General features: G+C 34.3%; 1 non-coding gene across 1 annotated transcript; it reads right to left on the reverse strand.

Annotated features, from left to right (window-relative positions):
- Positions 1-264: 264 nt before the first annotated feature.
- Positions 265-479, reverse strand: LOC129401174 (small nucleolar RNA U3). The gene has a single exon (XR_008628127.1). It is a non-coding gene; the product is annotated as a small nucleolar RNA U3 (small nucleolar RNA).
- Between the last annotated feature and the right edge of the window lie 6956 nt (positions 480-7435).

A 7435-nucleotide genomic window follows, 5' to 3' on the forward strand; every position in this document is an offset into this window, starting at 1 on the left:
CAGATGTATGCTCTAGAAAGTGTGCACAGTCAGAAATCATAGAAACTTTAACTTCTGTAACAAATTTGCTAACTAAATATGAAATGAATATTTTTGATATCGTTCTGATGTAGTGAAAAAGTACCTTTCTTTATGAGAGTTCTCCTAAAATTAATATGTTATTTTTCCATTGAATTCACTATGAGATGTTTTATGGTCTGTGCATATTTATAAGTATTTATACATTTTAATCAACGTTATATACTGACTTTTCTTTTTTTTGGAACAACTCAGTCTGCATCCTCAGCCTCTCACTCTTCCAATGGAGGAGAAGAACTTGGTTATCAATGGTAAAAGGCAGTTGCGTAAGCAAGAGTAGAACCAGCTTCACATGCGGGGGAGAGTGCTGTGTCTCCTTCTCAAGGTTGCCAGTGCTCCACATGATCAGAGAAACTTCTCTAGTAATAAACTATAGAAATGATCCCTGAAAGTATAGTCTTTACATACTGATTTTTAATTAGAAAGAATGTAACAATGACAAATGCAGAAAAGTTGCCTGAGTTTAAGACGATAGGACCATCGTATTGTTAGAATACATATTAACCACAACCCTTGTTTTTCTTTACCAGAAACTATTTCAATAGTATTATTAAATATTTTCATTAACGTATATATTATTTGTTTTGTTCTTTATGATTTGTAAGATATTAATAGCAAGTAATAATGGAAAACAGAAATTTGAAATGGGTTTTACATTATACATTTTTGGAGATAAGAAGCATTCAGAGAGAGTTTGGAGTGATATGTCAGAGATTAAGGTGCTTGACTTACTCATGCCTGATCTGGATTAGATTCCTAGCACCCCATATGATCCTGTGAGACCCAAGATAAATGAATCCTCAGTGCAGAGCCAAGAGTAAGGCATGAGACCTACTACATATGGCACCCCAAAAAGAAAAAAACACTTAGAAATCTAATAGTAAAAGAGATTGAATAATTAAAGCTTATATAAATTCCTGAGCACTGTTGCACTGTCATCCTGCTGTTCATCAATCTGTTCCAGTGGGTACCAGTAACGTCTCTATTGTGAAATCTGTTGTTTCTGTTTTTGGCATATCAAATACCCAATGGGTAGCTTGCCAGGTTCTGCCATACACATAGAATTCTCTCAGTAGCTTGCCAGGCTCTCTGAGAGGGACAGAGGAAGAGAACCGGGTGGGTCTCCTGCAAGGCAAATGCCCTACTCACTGTGCTATAGCTGGGGGGAGGGGGCAGTCCCCTCCCCCTCTCCCTCAACCCTGCCCCACACCCATGCGCCCCAGTCCGGTTCCAAGCAGTGCGGTGCCTCACCTCAGCGGGTGCCTAGCAGCTGACATAGAACTGATGCGGACAAGGAGAATCCGACTGTTTAATTGGAAAAAAGCATCACGAAGGCCCGCAGTGGGTGTTATACTCAATGTAATTTCTTCCCAGCGCTCTGAATGTCAAAGTGAAGAAATAACTGAAAGAAAATTTAAATTTTTTTCATGATCAGCAAATTCTGAAGGAAATTGTAATATTAAATGGAAGCTAAGTCCACTCTTACATGGTATGTACATCATAGAACATTCAAGTTGCTGAGTTAAAAATATAGAAACTTATTACATTGCTTATTATGCTAAGAGAAAATAAGATTTCCCACCTAAAAAAAAAGCAGGATAAATATACTGTTGTTTATACACACATACAAGTATAAAAAAAATGAAATCGTGCAGTTTACTGATAGAGTTGAACCTCAAGTTGAAATTGGTTGGAGTTGAGTGTATCATGTTAAGCAATAAATGGCAGAGTTTATAAAGGCAAATGCTAGATGATCTCACTCCTCCTTGAGTATGTAGAGTAAAAGAACAAGGGAAAAAATACTGAAGGATGGCATACTTTTAAATTTTAAATTTAAAAAAAAAGTAACACCTAGTGAAAGGAGTAATATAGAGAATGAAGAGATATACTAGAAGAAATAAGGTCAGTGATGGAAAAATATAGGCAATTTTGTGGGGACGAGGTGCAAGATACAGTAAGCGTACATCAAAATTATAAAGGTCAGTACCATTGTAATGAAGTTACTTAAATTATAACAGTAAAAAGCAAACCCTGATACTTGATATTGTTCACACTACACACACCGTACTTCAAATTAAGTGGAAAGTTGGCAAAATGGAAGTCATCCTACAAATAACTAGTTTTACTAATATAGTTGCAAAAAAATTCAGCTGCCCTCTTAGACCATTCTTTGAATAATCTGCAAACATTTCAATGTTTGTGACATCCACTAGTTGTGTTTATTTTATCTTGTTTTATTTAAAAATTCCAATTTATCACTGATTCCATGAATTTAGTATCTTGTCCCCCTCTTCCCCACGAGCAGACTGGCACTCCATATTTTGAGTAATTCGTGTTTTATTTTTGTTGGTGGTGTTTTTTTGAGGGTGTAGGTGGAGAACATGTCCCCCCATGGAGTGCTGTGAGGGCTTCACTGCTGTATTGGGACATTCTCAGTCAAAGCAGATGGGCGGTTGAAAGCTTGGCACAAGGATGTAGCCCTGGTCAGGCCCTGTGGAATAAGGACCTTCTTCATGTGCTCAGAAACATCTAGGTCCACAAGCTCAGCCTCTGGGCTCACACCAGGCAATGCTTGTATAGAGTGGCCACATGGTGTCAGGGATCATATCAAGGTTGGCTCCCCTTTGCTATATCCCATACAACAACAATTTTGTGATAGTGTAAATAATTTTGCTAACCTGAGCTTCTCTTTGTTATCACAGCATGAATTACAGGGTAACACAGCTCCCTGTACAGTTTGATGTATAATGATCTCTTACTCTAAAATAATAATCATTAGAATTGACAGGAAAGATAACAAATATGAAATAAAATAGAAAATATACTCATTCTAAGTATAAGAAGTACAGGAGAAATTGTTGCCATTATTATAATTTAATGGGTTAGTACATTCAGAACATTGATACAGCACTTCAAATATTTGGAGAATTCTTTGCAAAAGGATTTAAATTTTGCGTTTGAAAGACAGCATTCAAACTAATATTTTACAAATGAAGGTCAATAATTAGTACTCCTCCATTAAACCATCACAGATCATCTCTGAAACTATTTTTTTTTGAGAGAGAGAAGTAATTACACCACAGTATGCCTGTTAGCTGAAAATAACACACTCTAATTATTCACTATTTTCCTGGGGTCCAGAAACTCTAGATAGCAGAGTTGTTACAGAAAAATAATCTGGAGTTGAGACTAATGTGAAGATTCTAGTGAGGGGATTTCAGTAGGTTACTTGAGAGTGTATTTACTCTCAAACAAAAATTTGAACAATTTTATTATGTTTAATGGAGACGTTACTGGCCCGATCGAGCAAATCAATAAACAATGGCATGAAAGTGATACAGTGATTATGTTTAATATTTTATTCATATGAAATAATACCTTGTCTCATGTCTTGTGCAAATTATTTTCCAACATTTCTCTACAAAGTCTTAAAGACTAAGTACACTAATAACCTGAAGTAAGTAGCCAATCTTAAATCCTTCTCATTTTACAGAATTCTCATAAAGCTAGTATTGTTTCTTTAGTATTGTTTTGCTAATCACATAATTTTATCTGTCTAAAGAAAAAGAAATTGCTGCTAAAACATATCCAACAGTGGCTTCACTAAACTCGATTCTCCTTCTCTAATTGTGCTTTAATGATAGTTTTCCATTTTGTGGATAACTGTGTTTAAATATTCAGAGAAGAGGTTATTAAAATTTTTGCTGAATGACTCATACAAGAACACTAATTAGAACAAGAAAAACAGAGTTGCAATTTTCCAAAATAGTAACTGTGCCAGGTGAACTGAAATATGCTTCTGTTCACTGAAACTTTTATATAGAAACTGGCAAATAATACATGGAATAATGATGAATGGTTTTGTTCTGGATATTTAAAAATTAATTGCTTACTACAAGTCAGACTGCTGGTTTTTATTCTAAATTCTGTCACTCGCAATTTTACTGATTGACCTTTAATAAGTATTTTGACTGAGTTTTTGTCTTAATTACTTTCTCAAACTATAATCTTGGAATTATAAATTTGAAAAATAAACTAATAAATGCACTTGTTAGTGTGACAAAATGAAAAATATCCTTCAGTTAGGAGGTTCTGACATGAATTTTGTTTGTTTTCCATATTTAATATTAATTAGATCCAATAGCACTAACTACTATAAAAACAATGTCATGTCATTAAGGTACTTATACTAAATAGAAAATAACCTCAGGTCATTCTTTCTTTTACTATGTTCCTCTTCTAACTAATTAAAATATGCCAAGAGCTCCAAAGTTCCAAATTAAAGTCTGAATTTTTAATAACAGAAACATAGCTGCCTCTAACTTTATTCATTAGTAAGCTAAGTACATAAGAGGGAAAACGTACTTTGTACAGCTCTAAAACAATAAAGATCCAAATGCATTTTTCTTTTGTATCAATATGAGTGCTTTAAAATTAATGCCTAAAATAACAAAAGCCTTCCATAGGGGCTATCTTAATTTTTAACATTTATTTTTTATGTTTTTTTCTTCCTTTTTTAATTACTTAGTATTTTTCTATCATAATGCATGTTATCAAAATAGATAATCATGTCAAATTACATAAATTCCTATCTTAAGCTCATAAGGTTTCTGATTACAATTAAGCAGTCACCTCAACAATCTGTCTTCACAGTTAGCTTTTAGCAGTTTTTATGTTTTAGCAAGTGTGCAGTGCCACTTTGTCTAATAATTGTGCCAGAATATTTCCAAGCAAACACTTTCAAAGACTATTTCTTCCAACACAAACATCTTTAGAGAGATGGAAGATTTACTTAAGATCACACTGCCCCTTGTTCAATCTTTGCTAATGCTGCAGCAATTGGAAGTCTTCCTGAAAATAAATCGTCTGTTGTTTTCTATAGTATGCAGAAAGTACCGTACCTGAAAGATAGTACTAGTCAACTCAGCACATAAAATTCCTTTTCTGGCACCAAACTAAACTCCAAGGAAATTAAATGATCTTGCCTCTTTACAGTGTCTTGCACTTATAGATGCTCATTAACTGTTTGGAGTTGGGGAAACTTTTATTCCCTCTTCACTATGCAGTAGCAATACCCTTGCCTCTAAGTAGTAGATATAATTATAAAGGATAAAAACTTGGAATTTGGTCTGCTTGTAGATTTTTGTTTTGTTTTGTGTTATTATTTTTTATATTTATTAATTTGTTCACAATAATTTATTACATCAGTATTCTAACACCAATCCCACCACCTTTACACCATATCACCAACAGTTTTTCTAAATTTTCCACTGCCACGTAAGACTGCCCCAAAGGCGGATCCTAAATAATTTATTTTGTATTGTTTGTTATGACTAATCTGCTTAAAAGTGATACAAAAAGGTGTTCTTAGGGGAAAGTGTATGAAGATCACCTTGGAGCCATTAAGCCCATGAATAAAAGATCACTAAAATGCTGTTATACGTTGAGTCTTGCGTGTGTGTTTGTGTGTGTGTGTGTGTATATATATATATATATATATATATATATATATATATAATGGAGATCACTGGCTTTCTATTTTACACCCATTGATATGTGGTGTGCAGTGTGCACTCTTGGTACTTGTACACTCTTGTGCACTCAGTGGTATAGAGTATGAGATGCTCCAGGAATTATATATATGTAGCAATACCCTTGCCTCTAAGTAGTTCAATTCAATTTTTCACTATAATTCTTCAGACTATTAAAAGGACCACCTGCCAAGTCACAATATATTTGTAGAATTACAATAAATTAAGCATCACAATTCCAAGTATTGCAAAAACTGAACTATTATGGACTGAACTTATTCTTTGTGTTATCTGAAGAAGTTAAATTTATCTTAGTTTTTCTGATGTGTGTCAAGATTGTACTTTTCACTTGCATAAATATGATTAAGAAGTAACTCAGAATTACATTTTACACAAACAGAGATAAGGAAATAAAAGAAAATTAAGTAGAAAAACTGTAGTTGAAAGATACACATTGATAGCTCTATTCAATCTAAAATGATTTGTAGAAATGCATAAATGAAGTTTCCAAGTTTAATTTAAACTACTCAACAGCTTACATTATACCTATCATGTTCTTTAAGTGAAGAAACAACAAGGACAAGGACAAGTGAAAAAAAATATCCTGCAGGTCTGAATCAAGGAAATAATACAAAATGGTATTTTAAGAATCAAAACAAGTTGTCTGCTTCTAACTTCAAATTTCAGTTTCTTTTTTGTTAATTACTCCTCTGACCCCCTCTCTTTTATTAGTATAAAAGTGTAACACAAAATATGTCATAGTGCTTTTCTAACCCTGAGGAAAGAATGGAAATGTCAAAAATTCACTGATTTCTATTACAAGCCTGTGTCTGCTATACACACCACCTCACCTAAAAGGTGTGCACACATATTCAGCCCCTAGACATAAATGGATAGCCTTTGATTTTTACATTGGTGATGACTACTACTATCACAGCATGAACTTACCACTGAAGTTCCATAAACTGGAAAACAATACTAGATTCCAAAGAAGCTGTTAACTTTTAAGAAATATTGCATGAGCCTGGCAGCCTCCACACCTGAACTTCCTCCATATCAACGGCTCCATATCTCGTGGTGCTCTGCTGGCGACCCCACCACTCTTTCTGAGAATAATCTCTCTGCCCACATTACTGAGGCCTTTTTTGAAATGAGATAGAGTTCCCTTTTCAGCAAGATCCCAGCAGCCTCCAAGACTGGCTTCCACCATTTAAATGGACTCAGCACCACATCTCCTAAAATGACAGCTCTGTTCATCAAATTTTACAATGTTCACAATTATTTGTCGATATTTCCTGATATTGGTTGAAAAAAAAAAGAAATCAGGAAACAAATTACTCAGTCTCATGGGTACTAAGTACAAAGGATGACCCTCAATACAGCAAGAACAAAGCAAACCCAGTGGGGAAGAACCAGGAAAAAAACCACCAATTTCAATGAGTGAAAACCGTAACACAAAAGACTCAAGCAGCACCAAACAGCTCTGTAAATTCTCAGAGAATGACTTCTGTGACACTGTGGTGAAGATGTTTAATGAGCTAAAAGAAACTATGGCAGAGGTAGTCAGCAAAGGACAAGAAAGTAGGACTTAAAATGAGGAAAATGCAATAAAAATAACAGAAGTGAAGATTATGGTTGGTGAAACAAACAAAAAACTCAGTAGAATATCTGGACATCAGAATAACTGCAACTGAGGAAAAACATTAGGCACTCCATAATGATATTCTAGGGTGACCATGACTGAAAAGTATTTTAACTTCTATTCAACTAATTGCCCTATTTTATGTGAATCCTAACAAATATCTTTATATGCCCAGTTCTGTAAA

The sequence above is a fragment of the Sorex araneus genome, chromosome 1 (assembly GCF_027595985.1).
Source record: "Sorex araneus isolate mSorAra2 chromosome 1, mSorAra2.pri, whole genome shotgun sequence".
In the NCBI taxonomy this organism is placed as follows: Eukaryota; Metazoa; Chordata; class Mammalia; order Eulipotyphla; family Soricidae; genus Sorex; species Sorex araneus.